Genomic DNA, 23,541 nt, shown 5'->3' on the forward strand with positions numbered 1-23,541 from the left:
TGAGGTGTGTGTCCCACAGCTGACAGCTCATCAAGGGTCTCCTTCAGTTTCGTGAGGAACGAATCCACAAGTTCTTTCTTCTGCATCTGAGCAGATCTCAGCTTCTGCTCTAAGTACATCTTCCGCTGCTCGGAAGATCCCTGATACAACCTAGCCAAGGCATCCGACATCTCCTTAGCAGTCCCTTTGCTAGCAACATGGCACACCATGTGATCCTTGACTCCATCCAGGATCACCCTCTTCGCCTTATCCATCTCAGCTCTGTACTTCTTCAGCAAATCTGCATCCACCGAGACAGCTACCACATTATCAACATATGACTTGAGAGCATGCTCATCTAGAAGGAAAGTCATTCTAGCCTTCCAGATGGCATAGTTAGAAGCCCCGTCCAACATGTGTTGATCCCTCAAGCCCCTGGTTGCCATATCCTCCGAAAAATGTCGAACAACTTCCTCTTTCTCCCTATTGCATAGCTCCTAGGCTGACTTACGCACTCCCTGATGGAGCTGATAAGTTGCTTCTCTTCTGCTACTCAGCAAATGAGAAACACTGATTTCCTTGGCAAGAAATCAATGAGGAAGTATTCCCTCACTATGTGATCTACTTCTTCCTTCTGACAACTTTTCTGCCTGTTGACCACTACGTGTCAACTTCCCATAGCAGTACACCCCTTTTTTTCGCAAAAGAGATAGCGCTTGATTGACATGTCCGTGCCATTCGACAGTCATCTTTGACTTGATCATATTATGTTGTAAACCCAGTCTGCATGTGTGAATTGTAAATAATCTTAGCAGATATGAGTCATGCATGTAAATTGCCTAGGTGGACCTAATTTTCTAGTGATAATCTACGTTCCGGAAGGATTTTTGTCTCACCGATCCATGATCGACAGAGTTTTCCTTTAGCCTAACCCCAAAGCCGGAATGAATTTTGTCATTAGAATCTTAGAGGAATCCTAGTGTGTTGATCTGCTAGAATATATTTGGTCGCAGAACTGGGTGGAAGTCCTAAGTCTTAGGTCCTAGGTGATTTTTCCAAAGGCTAAGTTCGAGAATCCAAAAATAAAAATTTTAAAAATAATAATAATAATAATTAATTAATTAAAAAATAGATAAAAATAATAATAAAATTTAAAAATTTAAAAAATAATAATTAAAAAATAAAAAATAAAATAAAATAAAATTTAAAAAAATAAAATATAAAATAATAAAATAATAATAAGTCAAATTTTTGAGTAAATAAATGCAGAATTTTAATTTTTTAATATATTAAAATGCATTTAAAAATTCGACGGATGAGATTAAAAGAAATCTTGATCCTCATCGACGGTCGAGATTAGTTTGACATGGATCACTCGAACTAGCTGTTGGGAATTTTTCCTTTAAATAGGGTGCTAGGGGTCATTTGAGATCAGATTTGATCTGAGAGTCTGGTGCTAAAGAAAGCTCTCTTGTAGTCATTTTTGTGCAATAAAGAAAGACTTTGGGGTTGAAATCTTGCTGGTGTTACTCTTCTGGAAATGTTGTAAGATGTTTTATTTTTCTGCATAATTTTATTTTCAGCTATTGATTTTAGCTTGATGAAGATTGATTCAGGCACAGGTATCTTGTCTGATCTCTAGGGTTTGAATGATAGTTTAGATTCTGAAATATAATGGCAGGTATCTCCATTTGATCTGGATTTCACTATCGTTTTTTCCCTCTATGTTAATGGTTGATTTTAAGCTGTGCAGGAAATCTTTTTTTTTTTTAGATTACCGGGCGTTCGGGGAAGTTCTCGGCTGAACCAGCCAACTCCCGGATTGTGTTTTCTGAAAGAGCCCAGCTAGTTTTAATCCCGGGCTTATCATCTGAAATTTTTTATGAATGCATGCAGGGTTTTCTGAAGTATCTCACATTAAAATTAAATTCTGATAATATTACTGTGATTATTGACAAATCTGGTTGCTTAAGAGTCGAAAATCTGTAAATGCTGTAATTATTTAGCTGATTTAGGGTTTCAGTTTTGTTTCTGGCACATTTTACTTCTAGGTTTTTCTGTTTCTTTCTTCCATTACAAGTTGCAGGTACAGGTTTTGAGAAAAAATTCAGAGCTTCCATCAGACAAATTTGAATGCAGGGTGATTTGAAATTTACTGGAGAATCTGGAGGGTTTTCTGATCCATCTTTCCGCTGCTGCCTTTGCTCCAAACGTTTAGCTTGCCCCACGCAGTCACTTTCTGCTCCATTCTAGACCTACACGCAGCCAGATCCGCATCTATCCACGCAGCCCATTGCTGCCTCAGCAATTTCTCTTGCAAATCTGTTAGCTTCCAAGCCTCTACACTGCCATCTCTCAACTCTTCCCTCACGCATTCATCACAGTTCCTCTGCGGCATCATCACTTGATCAGCATCACTGCCATATTACCAACACGTTGCTGCCATCCATCGATCTCATTCAAAATTTTATGCTGCTGTTACTGTGTTACCCTTATCGACCTCCCCTTCTCACGCTACAACACTGTGCTCCATCCCTCATCAATCTCCACGCTGCTGTCCCTAACCTGCAATGAATTTTTCTGCTCCTCGATCTCTACGTTCTCCTCATTTTCTCCCTGCGTGAGTCTTCATCTGGCGCCTTACGTTGCTGCAAACTCCAATCTACGCTGCCACTCCCCTCCCTCCTCTGTTGAGCCCCCATTCTTCTCCAAATGCAATTTTCCCTCAGTGTGATCAACCTCGTTGCCTCCTCTGCGCAGTCATACTTCCTCTCCACTGCTCCAGACCTGTACATTTGTGCATTCCGCCCACCTCCTCGACCTTCTCCCCTTCAAACGCTGCAGTCATTGAGCTCTCACGCTAACCTACAGAGCCATAAACGAAATACGATTTTTTTTACGGGCTGAGGTTTTCATATGCACGTTAGTTTAGTTTTAGGCTAGGTTTTATGTGATTAATTTTTTTTATTTTCTCATGACTTTTAAAATTTTAATTTTTGATTAATTTCCCATAGATTCGGCTTACAAATTCGATTTTTCCTTTTGGTTATTGGTTGGGCTTATTTTCATTAAAAATAAAAAATAAAAAAATCATAAAAAGTTTTCAGATTTTGGTTTAGATTATTATTTTGGTTTTTGGTTAGGTTAGATTTTTTTTTTAGACTTGAGAGTTTTATTTAGTAAATTTTCATTTAGATTTAAATTTCAAGAAAAATAATAATAATAATAAATTTTGGGTTTTCTTTTCAGTTTATATATATTCATGTGTTAGGCCCATTTAGTTGGGTCTTCGTTTAGATTAGATTTAAATTTTGGTTTTGTTATATTTTAATTTTAAACTTAGAATTCTATAGCAAAAAATAAATAAATAAATAATAATAATAATAATAAATAAATAATTTTTTTTAGGGTTTCTTTTATTTAGTTTTTTTTTTTTTCTTGAATTAAATTTTAGATCTAGATTAGATTAATATTTGATTTTTCAATGTTAGTTTCTAGTCTTAGTTTATTTTCTTTTTTCATTTAGTTTAGTTTAGTGTTAATAATTTTAGATTTCATTTACTTTAACTTTTGCTTAGTATAGTTTTATTTAAAAAAAACATAAAAATATATAAAAATTAAAAAAAAAAAAAATTGAAAAAATTAAAAAAAAAAAATTGAAAATTCATTTTTGATGTCTTTTTGGTGTTTCTATGTTCCATTTCTCTATAGTTAAAACGCACTTAATGTTTATTTTGAAGTTAGCTATATGAAAGTGGTAACTGGTCAGCGTTTAAATTTTATGATCATTTAAAGCATTTAATTTTTCTTGAAGTTTAATTGCTGGATCATCGTTAAAGCATTGGGAATTTACTGGATATCTTGCATTGCTTGGGTTATTTGATGATAAATGTTTGTTTTACATGGTTCATATTTCTACAACATTTAATCATTTAATCATTTATTTTATAAGGCACTGGTCTATTAATTTAATAAAATCAATTTAGTGTTGGTTTCCCTTCGTGTCTCCCAACCCAACTGGTTCACAGTTGGTCATCCATTTTCCTATAGGGTCTACCCCCCTTAGCCATGGTAGACAGGCTTAAACGGAGAGATCAGGGATTAGGGTGACAGCCCCCGGTCTGAGCGTTGTTGTGACAATCTGTGCGACAACATTTTTTGGCGCTGTTGCCAGGGACCATTTTGTTCTCGGCGTTTCAACGACATTCATCTTCTCATTTCTCATCATTCTTTCATCTCTCAGTTGAGCTGGCAGATTCGACATTTTTTGGCATCTTTTGGATCTTTTCATCACCTTATCTTTCGTCATATCAGCACCTACTTTTCAATTCGTTTCTTGTTTGGGTGGCGACTCCATTCAATTTCTTTTGTTTTTCCCAGGCAAGAAGCCTCCCTCATATCTGCTTGTTGGTTGCTTTTTGGATCCTAGAATTAGATTCATTGTTCAAGTGGTGACTCCACTTCTTTCATCTCTTGATTTTCTTGAGCAGAGATCTCTTTCTATCATCCATTTGGTCCCTTGTTATTCATCATGGATTATTCGTTTAAACCATGTCATTTTACTGATGATCTCCATGATATTCCGGAAGTGGCCATTTCTAAATTACCTTTGTTCTCAAGTGGTGATTCAGTCGCTGTTAAAAGACATCTAGGCTTGTTTACTCGTATAATGATCATATATTGTAGACCCCCTCAGTATAATCATGAAGATGTCAAAATGTGTCTTTTTGTCTTTTCTTTAGAGGGTGATGCTTTGAATTGGTTTAACAATTGTCCTAAGGATTATTTCACTTCTTTACAAGACATTGTCAATGATTTTAAAGATAGATATGGTAATCCAGATAGCTTGCCTTGTGCCCCTAAAATTATGCAACAGAATGAAAGTAATCTTATGAAAGGTTCAGCTGTCGATGAAAGATTCCAAGACAATTCTTCATATCAGAATGTGCCATCCACTTGTACCATTGCAGATCAAATCCATGATAGTGGAAAAGCAGGCACAAATTGTAAAAACAATGTTGCCAATGAAAAGGAAGATCAGAAGCAAATTATACAAGAACTAATGCTGCTGGTAAAAAATATGGAGATCAATCAAACTAATTATGCCAATGATGTGAGAACTTTATGCACCCACCTGGAAAAACGTAATAGGGAGATGGAGATCATGCAAAATCAGCATACTAAGGAAATTGAGGCCATGAAGACTAATCATGACACAGAAATTAGTTTTATGCAAAGCAAGTTATCAGGCTTAGAGGAAAATATGACGACCATGAAAGCTAATCATGATAGGGAAATTAATTCTATGCAAAACAAGTTATTAACTATGGATGAAGAAATGACTATCATGACATTCGATCATAATAATCAGTTAGCTACCATGCAAGCAAATCATAAGGAAGAGATAAACTCTATGCAGCATTGCTTGATGACCATAAAGGAAAAAGACGATAAAGTAATAAAAGATATGGAAGCTAATCAGATATGTCTTCAGAAAAGGTTATTGACCATGTAAGAAGACCATGCCAGGGAAATCAGTGCTATAAAGGTTGAACACTCTAGTCAGATAGATGCCATTAAAATACAGGTTCAGAAATTTCAACAATGGTCAGAAGATGAAAGAAACCAGGGAACGTCAATAGATCAGGAGCCCCCTTATCTGTTACAGCAAGCTCCATCATATTATGAGGTCCTTTGTTCCATTGAAAAGTGGATAATTAAAGATGACCTGGATAAAAGGGAAATTAATAATCAGGTTGATGCTCACACGGTTAATCCACTAGTCATTGAAGATCAAGTTATAACTCATGACACCTGTGAGATTGGTCCATCATCTTTGATAGGGCGGATGTAGGATGAAGAAAGACATGTCACGCATATCTTACATACTTCATCTGATAGCTTTGAAGCAAAAAGTTCCACGTCATCAATAATACAGCCTACCAGGAAGAAAAAGCGCAAGAGGAAGAAAATGAGAAGAAGATTTGATGCATCAGACGGCCGCAAGCAGCTTGATTTTCGGATAGGAAAAAGTCCTACCATATGTAGAATTGGACATGGCACATCCGACAAGCAGCCGACAGATTTGCCTGAAAGCAGGCAAATGCTCAGTATACACTATATTGAACACATCTGATGCCATGGGGCATCCTTTGTATTGTATTTCTAACCCTACTCCTTGTCATTTCAGCATTTCATTTCTGTTTTAGGATTAGATTTACTTTTCTAGATAGTTAATAAATGAAGAGCTTATATCTTTCATGTGCTTAATGTTATATGATGATTTTTGGATGGACGCCACTTATTTCTGTTGTGTGTTGCGTGGATGCAGATTCTGGATTCTCACATTCCTACAGTGCAACAACGTGTCCCCAAGTAGAGCCAGATGTTGACCACTAGGTGTCAACTTCCCATAGCAGTACACCCCCTTTTTTCGCAAAAGAGATAGTGCTTGATTAACATGTCCGTGCCATTCGACAGTCATCTTCGACTTGATCATATTATGTTGTAAACTCAGTCTGCATGTGTGAATTGTAAATAATCTTAGCAGATATGAGTCATGCATGTAAATTGCCTAGGTGGACCTAATTTTCTAGTGATAATCTACATTCCGGAAGTTTTTTGTCTCACCGATCCATGATCGGCAGAGTTTTCCTTCAGCCTAACCCCAAATCCGAAATGAATTTTGTCATTAGAATCTTAGAGGAATCCTAGTGTGTTGATCTGCTAGATTATATTTGGTCGCAGAACTGGGTGGTCTATAAGCGTCTATGTCAAATGGGTTTTCCCCTTTGAGATGTAAAATTGTAAAAGTCATGATGTAAAGTGTTTTGAGGGTTAGAAAATGTTTTAATCCCCTCATAAGTCGTAAGTCCTAGGTCCTAGGTGACTTTTCCAAAGGCTAAGTTTGAGAATCCAAAAATAAAAATTAAAAAAATTAAAAAATAAAAAAATTAATTAATTAAAAAATAGATAAAAATAATAATTAAAAAATAAAAAATAAAATAAAATAAAATTTAAAAAAATAAATAATAAAATAATAATAAGTCAAATTTTTGAGTAACTAAATGCAGAATTTTAATTTTTTAATATATTAAAATGCATTTAAAAATTCGACGGATGAGATTAAAAGAAATTTTGATCCTCATCGACGGTCGAGATTAGTTTGACATGGATCACTCGAACTACTTGTTGGGAATTTTTCCTTTAAATAGGGTGCTAGGGGTCATTTGAGATCAGATTTGATCTGAGAGTCTGGTGCTAAAGAAAGCTCTCTTGTAGTCATTTTTGTGCAATAAAGAAAGACTTTGGGGTTGAAATCTTGCTGGTATTACTCTTCTGGAAATGCTGTAAGATGTTTTATTTTTCTGCATAATTTTATTTTCAGCTATTGATTTTAGCTTGATGAAGATTGATTTAGGCACAGGTATCTTGTCTAATCTCTAGGGTTTGAATGATAGTTTAGATTCTGAAATATAATGGCAGGTATCTCCATTTGATATGGATTTCACTATCGTTTTTTCCCTCTATGTAAATGGTTGATTTTAAGTTGTCCAGGAAATCTTTTTTTTTTTAGATTACCGGGCGTTCGGGGAAGTTCTCGGCTGAACCAGCCAACTCCCGGATTGTGTTTTCTGAAAGAGCCCAGCTAGTTTTAATCCCAGGCTTATCATCTGAAATTTTTTATGAATGCATGTAGGGTTTTCTGAAGTATCTCACATTAAAATTAAATTCTGATAATATTACTATGATTATTGACAAATCTAGCTGCTTAAGAGTCGAAAATCTGTAAATGTTGTAATTATTTAGCTGATTTAGGGTTTGAGTTTTGTTTCTGACACATTTTACTTCTAGGTTTTTCTGTTTCTTTCTTCCATTACAGGTTGCAGGTACAGGTTTTGAGAAAAAATTCAGAGCTTCCATCAGACAAATTTGAATGCAGGGTGATTTGAAATTTACTGGAGAATCTGGAGGGTTTTCTGATCCATCTTTCCGCTGCTGCCTTTGCTCCAAACGTTTAGCTTGCCCCACGCAGTCACTTTCTGCTCCATTTTGGACCTACACGCAACCAGATCCACATCTATCCACGCAGCCCATTGCTGCCTCAGCGATTTCTCCTGCAGAGCTGTTAGCTTCCAAGCCTCTGCACTGCCATCTCTCAACTCTTCCCTCACGCATTCATCACAGTTCCTCTGCGGCATCATCACTTGATCAGCATCGCTGCCATATTACCAACACGTTGCTGCCATCCATCGATCCCATTCAAAATTTTATGCTGCTATTACTGTGTTACCCTTATCGACCTCCCCTTCTCACGCTACAACACCTTGCTCCGTCCCTCATCAATCTCCACGCTGCTGTCCCTAACCTGCAACGAATTTTTCTGCTCCTCAATCTCTGCGTTCTCCTCATTTTCTCCCTGCGTGAGTCTTCATCTGGTGCCTTACGTTGCTGCAAACTCCAATCTACGCTGCCACTCCCCTCCCTCCTCTGTCGAGCCCCCATTCTTCTCCAAATGCAATCTTCCCTCAGTGTGATCAACCTCATTGCCTCCTCTGCGCAGTCATACTTCCTCTCCACTACTCCAAACCTGTACATTTGTGCATTCCGCCCACCTCCTCGACCTTCTCCCCTTCGAACGCCGCAATCATTGAGCTCTCACGCTAACCTGCAGAGCCATAGACAAAATACGATTTTTTTTTTACGGGCTGAGGTTTTCATATGCACGTTAGTTTAGTTTTAGGCTAGGTTTTATGTGATTAATTTTTTTTATTTTCTCATGACTTTTAAAATTTTAATTTTTGATTAAATTTCCCATAGATTCGGCTTACAAATTCGATTTTTCCTTTTGGTTATTGGTTGGGCTTATTTTCATTAAAAAATAAAAAAATCATAAAAAGTTTTCAAATTTTAGTTTAAATTATTATTTTGGTTTTTGGTTAGGTTAGATTTTTTTTTTTAGACTTTAGAGTTTTATTTAGTAAATTTTCATTTAGATTTAAATTTCAAGAAAAATAAATAATAATAATAAAAAAATAAATTTTGGGTTTTCTTTTCAGTTTATATATATTCATGTGTTAGGCCCATTAAGTTAGGTCTTCGTTTAGATTAGATTTAAATTTTGGTTTTGTTATATTTTAATTTTAAACTTAGAATTTATAGCAAAAAATTAAAAAATTAAAAATTAAAAAAAATAATAATAATAATAATAAATAAATAATTTTTTTTAGGGTTTCTTTTATTTAGTTTTTTTTTTTTCTTGAATTAAATTTTAGATCTAGATTAGATTAATATTTGATTTTTTAATGTTAGTTTCTAGTCTTAGTTTATTTTCTTTTTTCTTTTAGTTTAGTTTAGTGTTAATAATTTTAGATTTCATTTACTTTAACTTTTGCTTAGCATAGTTTTATTTTAAAAAAACATAAAAATATATAAAAATTAAAAAAAAATTGAAAAAATTAAAAAAAAAAAAATTGAAAATTCATTTTTGATGTCTTTTTGGTGTTTCTATGTTCCATTTCTCTATAGTTAAAACGCACTTAATGTTTATTTTGAAGTTAGCTATATGAAAGTGGTAACTGGTCAACGTTTAAATTTTATGATCATTTAAAGCATTTAATTTTTCTTGAAGTTTAATTGCTAGATCATCGTTAAAGCATTGGGAATTTACTGGATATCTTGCATTGCTTGGGTTATTTGATGATAAATGTTTGTTTTACATAGTTCATATTTCTGCAACATTTAATAATTTAATCATTTATTTTATAAGGCACCGGTCTATTAATTTAATAAAATCAATTTAGTGCTGGTTTCCTTTCGTGTCTCCCAACCCAACTGGTTCACAATTGGTCATCCATTTTCCTATAGGATCTAACCCCCTTAGCCGTGGGAGACAGGCTTAAACGGAGAGATCGGGGATCAGGGTGACAGCCCCCGGTTTGAGCGTTGTCGTGACAATCTGTGCGACAACACTGCCCAGCATTCATCTTGCAGAAACTGCGTCCCTCTAGCTCTGCGTAGCTCCCTCTACCTTGGTAAGTTTTCGATCTGGCAATCTTACCTCTTTGTCGACTCACTCAGAGAGAGACAACGTCGAAAATATAGCCCTCCTGGCTAGAACTACACAATCCCTCAGGGGATTCGAACTGTTGCTTGTTGCGGCAAGTTGGCCCTTGCTTCAGTGCTAGATTTGCTCTTCCTTGTTTCACATCGACACCTCTGATACCATGTGAAAATTCCTAGATATAACAATCTCAGGAATCCTACTACAACCAGCGGAATCTACTTCACCTAGATTGTAAATTACATTACAAGCTTATTTCAAATTTCTTCATGAAACATTGAAGTAAATTACTGAAGCAGCCTACACCAAATTAATTATGATTCTAAAACATAGAAACTAAGCAAGGAAAATAGGAACACATAGGACACAGTTATTTTTCGATAATTGTCCCTAGAAAAACCCAATGCAGGAAAACCGGTGTAGCAATTTTGAGGGTTTATTATTATTAAGCAGTAGCAAATTCTGAATACATCACTGAATACCTCATAGGGTTATTCAGTTACAGAGAGAAATATTGGCAAAAGCTTTGTGAGTTTTACCTCACACAATCACTGAGAAATCCTCGTTGATCCAGCCCCAAACTGACTGCCCCCCGGCTTTTCTGGTTGCCTCTGCACAGTGTCTGCGTTAGCCCAGCGTCAAGCTCTCTAGGTGCTGCGTCACTTCTCTGGCTGGTCGATCTGCTGCCCAGGAGATTCGATTTCTAACTCCTGATCTCACACCCCAACTTCCGACTTCTGAAAGTCGAATTCCTCTGCAGATTTCAGACTCTTCTCTCACCCTCTGCGCTGCTTCTGCATGACCCTTCTAGCCCTGCGTCAGCCTCTATATCAAGGCTTTTAGATCACTCACTGCCTCTCTCTGATGATGTATCTTCGGCTAAGAATCTCTCTCTCCGCAAGCTACTATCCCTGCCCCTCAATTGCAAAAGATCTCCTCAATCGATTTTTCCTCCTGAGAACTTCTCACTTCAAAAAATCGATTTTCTCAATCTCTCTGTGTGGTAAAATCTCTTGTTGGACAACCAATGGCCTAGATTAAAACATAATCAAAGGCTCAGATTGTTTTGGCTTGATCCGTGGCTTTTTCTAGAAGTTTCACCCCTGATTAAATTAATGTCCATTAATATTTTAATTTTCTTAAGTTTAGACTTAAGAACCCCATTAAAAATATTAATTATTTTAATAAAATCACTTCTGGGTGCAATTTACCAAAACGCTTTGCCCAAGCCTCCCTGCAAAATTTGAGGTTTAGAGCACATCCGATGCTACCCCAAATCAACAGATTTTACCCTCAAGGGCCTAAATCTAACTCTTCTCTCACTTGATCCCTTGATCCAACCTGCAAAAAATGAAAATAAAAACACCCAAACCCCAAATATATACAAAATATATCTAAAACCCCAACCCAAATTAGAAAAAATAATTACAATTTAATTTACAAAATATACGTTGGTTTTTAAATGGATTTTGAGAAAATAATTTTTTCAATATTTTTTACTTGAAAGAATAATTAAAATGCTTCAGAAAAATTAATGATTCACTATAGCCCAAGCATAGATTCTTGCACTTGGAGGCCAAGGACTAATGTACCTGCAAACACTATGTATTTATCTCAAAAAATAATCTTGTTAGATCACATGGGGAATCAAACCACCTAAGATTAGCCAAAAACTATCAATAGTATGATTTTATCTCCATCTAATGAGAAAACACATCTTACCAATATTCAGCACAACATAGAGATGTCTGTAGTCAGCACATACCACAAATCAATAAGCAAGAACACTTTGCATTGCACCCCAAAGTTTTTTATTATGATAGAAAAAATATTTCTCAGCGGGACAATAGTTTACACAATGATTCAACAACAATTCTAGTCAGCGATCAAGATGATTAAAGACTCAAATGACTCTAATTTATAGATAAATCCTCAAAATGGAAAAATAACGGCTAGTTTCTTTGATTATTGTCAAAATAATATTGGCCGTTAATAAATTCTTCAAGATCTTTTAATCTTGGTCCTTGATTTCTTACTTTTGAAAAAATTTCGAATTTATCATTTAATTTCCTTTTAATTAACTCAAAATTAATTATTTAGAGTTAATTTCCTCAAAAATTTGACTTTGACTTAACCACCAAGGTCCAAAGGTCCAAATTTTCTTGAAAAAGACAATTTTCCCTTAGTGGAGAACCTTTAAAAATTGATTCTTTTAAGACCCGCGAATTTTTCCATTTGGGGAATTTATTTTCCTAGACAATTTAATTTTGACTCTAATTAATTAATTTTCTAGCTTAGGATTTTAATTTTAATTTGCCTGAAAAATTAATTAATTTACACATGAGGGGATTAATTATTTTTCCCCACCCTCTAATACATATGATTTTTCTTTTATAAGACTCAAAGAGGGAATACACATTCATCTTAGACCCTCAAGACACATAACCTATCTCCGACTCAATATGATCTAGTAAACCAAGTGATTTGTAATAAAATAATTTAGCCAATTAGCTTAAATTATTCCAAAACCACTTTTACATCAAACTCGACTAAACCACTAGGACTCACCTAATAATTCACTAACAAATTTCACCCTAGCTTTGGGGGTTCAAGCTGGAGGGGAAAACCTCTTCTGATTAGTCATGTCGAAAAACATAGGTAATTAATGAGGTTAAAAAACCTCCTAGGATGGAATTCGTCATCAAATTATAGGCTTACCTAGGTTGTTACATAGACTCATTGTTTTACTAAGATCATTTACACTATATTGTTGGCATTATGAATTATGTGTTGTCCTTGATGGCAACCTACCCAATGAATGGCAACCTACTTGTTGAAGATGTAAACAGGATGTGACAGAGTGTTTTGGCAAAGGCATAGCAGTTCAAACGCAGAGGTATGATAAAGTCGAAAGTTCAAGAAGTATACGCAGGATTTGTTAAGCAAAGTTTGTACACACACAAGTATGAAGAAGCAAAGGCACGTACAGTTACCACACCAAGGTATTCTAAATACCAAGGGTCCTTACCATGGTCTTGCCCTGTGGTATTGAGCCCAGCAATGGATGTTTTGATCCCGTCTAAGAAAACCATCCACTGGAGTATGGTTTTAACCTGTGGTATTGAAAAAGGTTAAGCTATATAAGGTGATGAAGATCAAAGTGGTAAAAAAGTGTGTGCAATGTGTGCAAGTGATGGAAATCTTATGAATAGTTAGATTGAAGCAAATATGCATGTTATGCTCTATTGATGCTCTGCTTGATCTAAACTAAGTATGCACCCGGGAGTTTGATGATAGATCAGATCCAACAGATTTGAGATGACCATCATGGTTATGGGATGATTTGTTTTGTGTTGATGGTATCTTAACGCGTGATTTGTTTGTGTAAGCCGAGATCCGAATATGTCTGAGGTTTTGAGTTATAGAGAAGATTTGACTCTGAATTTGTAGATCTATACGCGCGTTTTATAGCCTGCAAAGCGTATACACATGCCGATGTGTTTCTGGTAAGTCGCGTACACATGGGTTTGATTTCTAAAAAGTGCGTACACATGCGGATATGCTTTAAAGAAAGCGCGTACAGAAAGTAGGGTTTTGATGAAAAGGATGTGTGATCAGTTTAATTAGTCTTAATGTGTTTGTGTTGTCTATCAATGAAGTCTTCTTGATGATCTGTGCTTAAACATTGATGTTTTGATTATGGATTGATTGATTAAAGAATGTTGAACTTTCTCACTGATTGTGATTGGAGATCAAGGAAAGCTCTGTGATTGGTTCAGAATGTTGCAGCAGTGATGGAGATCATAATGATGCATTAGTGATGGCCTCAATGGTACAACAATGATGATGATCTTAGCAGTGACAAAGAAGAGGATTGGTGTCTTGGTCTTGGAGTGGCCTAGTAGGTCAAGGGTCATGGTCTTGGTGTTCGTCAATTGGAATCTCTATAAGAAGAATTACGTGCGGGTTTTCCTCTCCAAGAGGGAGAGGTTTTGGCCCTAGCAGAATGCCAACTTCTTGAGTTCTTGTCTCTTTTTTTTGCAGCAACAGTTTGATGAAGTAAACACACACACTAATAATAAGAAGAAGATCAAGCTAAGATAAATTGTAAAAGCACTTCACAAATTGTTATCAAGTCTAGAAGAATCTTACTAATGCTAACTACCCTAGATTCTTCAACATGGTATCAGAGCTAAGGTGCTAAAGTCAAAGGAAGGGCAACTAAAAGAGACATTCAAGGATCAGTCTACAACAACAGTATACAATGTCACAGTTTTGAATTACAGTCTCTCTCAACTTGATGACCTATACTCGGATTCTTCCCACATTCTCAGCCTCAGAAAACTCGGACAAAAGATGCAAATGATCACAGGCAGAAGACTCGATTAGGAGAGATCATACAGTAGTACACAGCCAAATGACATTTATTTTACAAGTCCCATTCTACTCACAGTCTCAGTGCCACTATATGAAGATGTCAACCTCGAATTGAATCCTTTCTATAAAAGGAATAGTCTTGACATCTCGAATTCTCAGAGCTTGATGATATATACTCAAGGACATATATATAGAAGTTTGTATAAACAGTACTCAATATAAAATGAATAAGTCCTATGATACAACAATTCTAACTAATGGGTCTCTATACATCATGGCAAGCAACCTCAATACTCTATGATGCTGCATACTACAAGGTTCCATGGTCTACTTATGTGATAGCAATGTAGTGCCATCCCAAGTACATCAACAGTTTTTCAGATGTATAAGTCGAAGTAACTCGAAGGCAAAAAAGGCAATCTTCGTATCAGTACAACAAGGATCTCACCCGTAGGAAGCATCTATGCATCTCCTTCAACCACTTCCAACATGATCAAGGTGAAGATTTCATCTTCACATGACAAGTATCTTTTCATTCTATAATTTAAGTTTGGTTAAATGAATTCATGATTGCAAGGACATCTATAGGTTGGATGGGTCATCAACATTCCTTACATCAAGAAGGAGGATAGTCATAGTCCTCTGAGAAGCTGAAGCCATTAAACATATCAATAGGTCTCCTCTGAATTTATGGAAAGGGATGCTTATGAAAGATCCCCTCACATAGCAATATTGGAGACATCAAAGTGATGTAGATGATAAACTCATTCTCTGAAGGTGCAATAAAGAAGGTCACATGAAATCTAATCTTCATGAAAGTAAAGGTATCAAACGATGTAGGATATCTTCATAAGATCCCATCTACAAGATCTAGGAAGGAAGATAATCATCATCATTCTAATTGATAAGCAAGGTAACAACTGTCCATAAACAAGAAGGTTACATCATTCAACAATTTGTGGACTCTATGCTAGATAGAGAAAGGCAAGTTGATGGAAAAAAAAAATGAAACTAAAAGAACTCAAACATGTGCAGAAAGGAAAGACAAGTTTGGTCCTCAAGCAGACTGAGTAAGTATAACTAAGATTCAATGCTATGGAAAGTTTATAGAAAGAAGCTCATATCACTGGAAAGATGGAGGAAGCTGAAGAAAGGAACCGAGGAAAGAGGGAGTAACAAATCTCTCCTATGAGTAAGATGTTATCCCTCACAAAAGGGTCCTATCATAAGCTCCTAAATCTTGTGTTATAGATATGACCAAGATAATAAGATGCATCATGGCATCATGGAAGCATTAGAAACAAGAGCTCGTGACATCACCATGGGAATCATGAAGGACAAAACCCATGGCAGACAAACATGAAGAATATAGCTCTTGGGAACCTCAATGGACATTGAAGAAAAGGAAGGAGTCATCTGGGACAAGGCTCATCATACATCAAGTCAAAAAGGAAACATCTACCAGTTGGGGATATACAAGATCCTCAAAATTCTTTGATGGAATCCTCATCGAAGGGTTCACTAATCTAGAGAGGAAGCAAGTGTTTCAACAAGAATTCCAACTTATGGAATCCATGAGATAATGATGTGATGACATGAAGCAAATCAAGGGATTGAAGATCTCTTCAATCAAGGACGCTGCTGGAAGAAGCCTCAATGGCCTGAAGGTAAAATAAGGTATGTATGCTTGTGTTTAATATTATAATGACATGTCATATGGTTGCAGGTAACATGGATCATTACTTCTATCTTGAGAAGCATGATCAAGAGAAAAAGGATCTCCTCCTCTAAAAGGATGCAAGAAGGCATAAGTCACACTAGATGAAATCAACATAAAATGTCCTCATATGAAGTATGAGGTGGTTGACTACAATTAAGAAACTATGATTGAAAGCACCTGGGAAGGAAATGTGTGAGGAAGGAAGAGATCGTGAGATATGCAACCCTAATGAAGGCAATCAACATCCAAAGACCAAGAAGACTTGACTAGGAAATCTCCCGGAAAGATATGAAGACTCTGATGGAAAACATGAAGACCCTTGACAATGGACATCTTTGGGAGATGTGTCAACATAAATGTAGGAATGCAGGAAGATGTCATGATGAAGAGCCATCTAGTAAGGTACGATTTAATTTAATGTTACGTTTTGATTTCTTGAATAATATTTGGATGAGTGCATGCAGGGCTACTAGAACAAGAATTGTAAGTACAAGTACAACTACCAGTCATGTGGTGGATGGAAATTCTTGAAAGAAGTATGATGGGAAAGAAGTAGCTACATTACGAAGGTTCCAGATATGTATCAAGAAGGCCACTTTCCATGAAGAAAGGAATGACATGATGAACCGAGAAGGAAAGTGATCGATGGCTAATGCCCTACAAGGAAGAAGCTCAACTGAACTCTATGACATCAATGAAAGAAGTTGATCAAGCAGCTAAAGGACCCACGAAGAAGAAGCTGTTGATGAAAAGAAGAGTCCCTTGTTAAGAAGGAGCTCTGACAGGTCCTAATCAAGAGGGAGCTTGAATTAGATCACCCCTGATTAAAAAGGAGTGACAATTGTGTTTTTCTATTCCATGTGTCATGCACTAGACCAGGACTAATAGCCGTAAGTCTAGGTGAAGGCCATGAATGGAAATGTAGACACGTGATAGACGCAACATTCTTGTCTTCACCTGGGAATGGAGGGTTGGGCAATCATATGGCATCCGATACTCTTTGAGGATGTGTAGGGCATCCAAGATAAGAGTAGGCAAGAGGACCGATATTCTTTGAGGGATGGGAACCGAAGATAAGAATAGTCCTAGAAGGTCATACTCAGTGAACACCTGAGTGGTATGTGCCTTGAGAGTTAAATCATTGGTCTCGCCAGCATTGTAACTCATGGTCTCGTAGAGAGATGGAGCTGTTAGTCAAGGCCTTGCAATGTGACAATGTTGGTTGATATGATGTTATAGAGATGGGATTACCAATCTGATTCTTCTTATGAGAAATTCTTCAGATTGAGAATAACCAAGTACCATTGTAAATACCTCCATAGTTAAGAGGGAGCGTTGAAGAAAAGTGTAACTAGGTTCGTTATTCATCAATGTAATTTTGATCTTTGTACTTGTCAAGAAAAAGAAATATTATTTTTATAAATTATATGAATGAGTTTCTTGCTCATTCCATAGGTCTAGGAAAGTCAAAGAGTCAAAATCATGTTAAAAAGCTCTTCTTGAGCATTTATGTAATGTACATGGGTCAACCTAGTGTCAAGTAGCCCTCCAAGACAAGCACCATCCTCCAAAGAAGAAGACTGCCAGCAAAACGATGTGAAAGACAGTCAAGTCGGCTTCAAAATATATATTAATGACAAGTCGGCTCAAATAATAGACACAACACTTCACACTGACACATCGGCTAAATATGGGAGACTAACCACTATTTATATGCGGCTAGGGTTACCACAGACAGAACAAAACTCAGATTCTCTCTGAATTTCGTATAGGTGCAGGAAGTACAGGACAGTTGCAGGAAGAATTTCAGATGACATTCTCGGAGGCCTATCCTCAAGCTCAGGAACTTCGATGGGTACAATAGGGTGCATCACGGATATCTCTGCAATAATTACAGTGAGAAAACTACAGTCCTCATCTCCTTGGTGTTCACTGTCTAGGCCTATCTATACAGTGACCTTTGAAGCAACCTTACAATCTCGGCATTATTGTGATAAGGCAGTGATCTCATGAAGACACACTTTGTCTCGATATATAGTCCACAAAGCAGTCATAATACATGCAAGTATGATCTTAGTATAACTATAGTCATGACCTCAATGGAGAAGATCAGTATCTCAGTAAAACTAAGTGCAACTCTCCTATATATATATATATATATATATATATTTCATATCTCTTTGTTGAAATGAAGATCTCGATGAGTATATAGCAGTAAGGATCTCGGTGGTACAACAGTGATAATCTCGATGTTGCAGCAATGATGGAGATCACGATGATGCATTAGTGATGGCCTCAATGGTACAACAATGATGATAATCTCAGCAGTGACAAAGAAGAGGATTGGTGTCTTGGTCTTGGAGGGGCCTAGTAGGTCAAGGATCATGGTCTTGGTGTTCGTCAATTGGAATCTCTATAAGAAGAATTATGTGTGGGTTTTCCTCTCCAAGAGGGAGAGGTTTTGGCCCTGGCAGAATGCTAACTTCTTGAGTTCTTGTCTCTTTTTTTTGGTAGCAGTTTGATGAAGTAAACACACTGTTGGAATTTCTAAGTCTAACTCGTTAGAAACCCTTCATGTACTTTTTGATTTATTCCTACCTACTTGTTCTGTTAATTAACAAGTTATTTACCATGTAAACACTCGAAATAAATACAAGTACATGCTTAACACATTACAGATCATCAATCGAAAGAAACAAAACAAGCACACAAGTGACACCGTTGTTTTTGGACCAATGTCCCCGGAAAAACCCAATGCGGGAAAATTGGTGCAACTATCCGAGGGTTTTATTATTATGTAGTTTCTGAAAACAATCTGGGTGCCAAAACTAGCTCACCCAACAGAGAACAATCTCAGCAGTAGTACCTCTCTTTCGGAGACAGATGCTCCAACTGAAACCCCGGATAAACACTCCGGCAGCTCCTCAGCTCCAATCTGCCCCACGAAAAACCTCAGCGTCAGCCTCTTCTGCCCTCTGCATCATCTTTCCCGACAATTCCAACAGTTTTGGTTGTTCCCGACAGTTCTCGCTTCTGCCCTTTGCGTCAGCTTTCCCAGTTGTTCTGGCAATTCCTGGAAGTTCCGGCTGTTCCCGGCAGTTCCGGCTTCTGCCCTCTGCGTTAGCATTCCCAACTATTCCGGCAATTCCCGGAAGTTCTAGCTATTCCCGACAGTTCCAACTTCTGCCCTCTGCGTCAGCTTTCCCAGCTGTTCCGGCAATTCCGAGTATTCCGAGTAGTTCCGGCTTTTGCCCTCTACATCAGCTTTCCCGGCTGTTCCGACAATTCCCAGCAGTTTCGGCTGTTCCCGGCAGTTCCGGCATCTGCCCTCTGCGTCAGCTTTCCCGGGTGTTCCGGCAGTTCCCAGTGGTTCCGGCTGTTCCCAACAGTTCCGACTTCTGCCCTCTGCGTCAACTTTCCCGGCTATTGCGCTGATCCTCCCGGCACTATCTCCACTTCTGTATTCACTGCCCCTCAGCTACAACTCTGATCACTCTCTCGACCAACTCAGCAAAACCTACCCCAGAAAATCGAAATCTTGATCAACTCGGCGTGTTCTCCAAGTGACCCTCAAGCCTCCTCTTATACTTTTCTCGTTAACAAATCAACGGCCGAGATTAAGTCCCTAAACAATGGCTAAGATTAAATCTGGCTTGATCCATGACTTTTGGACCATGCTAACACAGTTTTATATTAATTCACATTAATATTTTATTTTCCCTAATTTTAGACTTAGGGACTCCATTAAAAATATTAATTATTTTAATATCTCCCAAACTGTTTAGAATTTTCCCAAACCCTTTCTAGGTATTGGAGATCTCATGTGCCTTAGCCTATCCACCAAATTTCGTGGCTAGAGCACATCCGATGCTACCCCAAATCAACACTCCCTCTTAGCGAGGATTGTGCTCTAACAATACTCCTTACTGAATATTATTCTGATCATCCAACATCAGTCTCTGATGCTAGGCCTGCTGCCCATCATCTGTACTGCTGCATCTGTACGACAACTCCCTCTACATCCATGCTACTGCCCATGGCCCTGCCACTGCCACTGCTGCATCTGCACTGCATCCCCTCTCATCATGCTACATTGTGCTGCCCATAGCACCGCCACTGCTAACTGTTGCACTGCAACTCAGTTACTGAGAAGTAAGTAACTGATCTCCCAACTCTAACATCTCTGTCAAGCTAGAGACACTCCCGATGCTGAAGCTCCCTCTATCGCTGACAAGTGCTCCCTCTCTGACCTCTACGCTGCTGCAACAACTCCCTGCATCTATCACCGTTGCACACCTCTTTGTGCCATCCTACACTAGTGCAACACTCTCGTGCTTCTCGCACTGTTGCAGCCTGCTAGCCTCACGCTATCCTGGGAATCCTGCACGGTAGCTCCCTCTTTCGCTCCATCTGCATCTGTCTCTATTGACATCACCAGTACTGCTACTCCTCTTCGGGGCTCCCATAGCAAGGTCTAATCTAAGAGGTTGGGTACCTTGAGGATCCTGCCCCTCATCACCTGTAGTATGCCTGACTACAGCTCGATGTCTCCCCACTTCTCAAGTGGCACATGAGCACTCATGGCACAATTGTCATCCCTCAAGGCGAAGGCCTTGATACGATGTTTATCTAGAATGGACAGGATCCTGGCCTTCCAGACCACAAAGTTGGATGCTCCATCGAGCCTATCCTGATCCCTCATCCCATTCATGACCATCTCTATACTCTTCTCTATCAACTCCTCTGAGTCTCTCTACTTCCCACCTGGAAGTTCTTGGTTCGACTCCTGCTGAGTCTCTCTACTTCCCATCTGGAAGTTCTCTGTTCGACTCCTCCGAGTCTCTCTACTTCCCGTCTGGAAGTTCTCTTCTAGACTCCCTCTGAGTCCCAATTTCCCTCCTGGAAATCCTTTTGCCAACCGTCAAGTTGCCCCTCTCCAATCGTCTATGCAACTGCACCACTGATCTGGATTCCTTGGCTAGAAATCCGCCTCAGCAGCAACTCCCTCCCCTTGGTTTTGCCCTATTAGGCACTGTTCTGACTACAGTACCCCACCAGCTTCACTTTGCAACTTACCCATAGCCTCCTATACCCTAGCAACTAAAGGATTGTGCCACTTGGCTTTGTGCAATCCCAGCACCAACAAATTAGCTCCCCCAGCCAACTGCGTCAGCCCTCTTGGCCTCTGCATGGCTCTGCGTGAGCCTGATTCTGCCTCCCTTAGCCCCTATGCTGTCCTTCTCTGGCCCAGAATGATGACGCAATCCCTCTACGTCACTCCTTCCTCTGCCACCTTCTGCAAGGATCAACTCTGTCACTCGGGACAGCTGATTTCTGTTGCTGCTGCTCTGCTCGACTGATGTCCTCAGTTCTCATGTGATCTGCAACCACGCTCTAATACCATGTTGGAATTTCTAATTCTAACCCGTTAGAAACCCTTCATGTACTTTCTAATTTATTCCTACCCACTTGTTATGTTAATTAACAAGTTATTTACCATGTAAATATTGGAAATAAATACAAGTACATGCTCAACACATTACAGATCATCAACTAAAAGAAACAAAACAAGCACACAAGTGACACCGTTGTTTTTGGACCAATGTCCCCGAAAAACCCAATACGGAAAAACCGGTGCAACTATCCAAGGGTTTTATTATTATGCAGTTTTGAATACAATCTGGGTGACAAAACTGGCTCACCCAACAGTAGTACCTCTCCTCCGGAGACAGATGCTCCAGCTGAAACCCCGGATAAACACTCTGATAGCTCCTCAACTCCAATCTGCCCCACGAAAAACCCTAACGTCAGCCTAGGGACTGCGTCAGCCTCTTCTGCCCTCTGCATCAGCTTTCCCGACAATTCCGGCAGTTCCGATTGTTTCTGACAGTTCCGGCTTCTGCACTCTGCGTCAGCTTTCCCAGCTATTCTGGCAGTTCCCAGAAGTTCGATTGTTCCCAATACTTCCGGCTTCTGCACTCTGTGTCAGCTTTCCCGACTATTCTAGCAGTTCCGGCTGTTCCCGGCAATTCCGGTTGTACCCGGCAATTCCGACTTTTGCCCTCTACATCATCTTTCCTAGCAGTTCCGGATTTTTCCCTCTGCGTCAGCTTTCCCGGCTATTCCGGCAGTTCCGGTTGTTACCAGCAGTTCTAGCTTCTGCCCTATGCGTCAACTTTCCCGGCTGTTGCGTTGATCCTCCCAGCATTATCTCTGCCTCTCTGCTTCTGTATTCACTGCACCTCAGCTGCAACTCTGATCACTCTCTCGACTTCCTCAGCAAAACCTGCCCCAGAAAGTCGAAATCTTGATCAACTCGGTGTGTTCTCCAAGTGACCCTCAAACCTCCTCTTATACTTTTTTCTTTGACAAATCAACCTCCGAGATTAAGTCCCTAATCAATGGCTAAGATTAGATCTGGATTGATCCATGACTTTTGGACCATTCTAACACAGTTTTATATTAATTCACATTAATATTTTATTTTCCCTAAGTTTAGACTTAGGGACTCCATTAAAAATATTAATTATTTTAATAACTCCCAAACTGTTTAGAATTTGCCCAAACCCTTTCTAGGTATTGGAGATCTCATGTGCCTTAGCCTATCCACCAAATTTCGTGGCTAGAGCACATCCAATGCTACCCCAAATCAACACACACACACTAATAATAAGAAGAAGATCACGCTAAGATAAATTGTAAAAGCACTTAACAAATTGTTATCAAGTTTAGAAGAATCTTACTAATGCTAATTGCCCTAGACTCTTCAACAGTATAAAGATGAAGCATTTGATAAATTTAAAGTCTTCAAATCTTTAGTAGAGAATGAGTTAGTCATGAAAATCAAATGTCTCGGATCTAACCAGGGAGGAGAATACATATCAAACGATTTTTTCGACTTTTGTGAATAGCATGGCATCAAGAGGCAGTTTTTTATAGCTAGGACTCCTCAACAAAATGGGGTAGCAAAAAGAATAAATAGAACAATTCAAGAAATGGCATCTACCATGCTTGATGAGTCAGGGACATCTTGTATCTTCTGGGGTGAAGTAGCACATACATCGGTAAATATTCTTAACAAGGCTCATATCTGTGTGAATAGTGATAAAACGCCTTATGAACTTTGGTACGATAAACGCCCAACTGTTAAGCATTACAGAGTTTTTGGAAGTAAGTGTTATATAAAGAATAATAATGATAAACTTGGAAAGTTTGAAGCTCAAGCTGATGAAGGAATTCTTCTTGGGTACTCTGCTAGAAGCAAAGGATATAAATGTTACAATAAAAGACTTAAAAAGATTGTTGAATGCATTGATGTTGTGATTGATGAAGCATCCATAGGTATCAAAAGGGAAGCACCAATAGATGACGAAGATCCTCTTACATCTAGCCAAAATAATGA

At 38.2% G+C, this 23,541-nt stretch overlaps 1 protein-coding gene across 2 annotated transcripts in view; it reads right to left on the reverse strand.

Annotated features, from left to right (window-relative positions):
- The window catches only part of FDC2 (2Fe-2S ferredoxin-like superfamily protein), a 267,848-nt gene that overhangs the window by 87,248 nt on the left and 157,059 nt on the right, over positions 1-23,541 (reverse strand). The gene's annotated exons all lie outside the window — the stretch shown is intronic.

This window comes from Pinus tabuliformis, chromosome 7 (assembly GCF_031772625.1).
Source record: "Pinus tabuliformis cultivar Carrire ecotype Pingquan chromosome 7, CPIR1, whole genome shotgun sequence".
In the NCBI taxonomy this organism is placed as follows: domain Eukaryota; kingdom Viridiplantae; phylum Streptophyta; class Pinopsida; order Pinales; family Pinaceae; genus Pinus; species Pinus tabuliformis.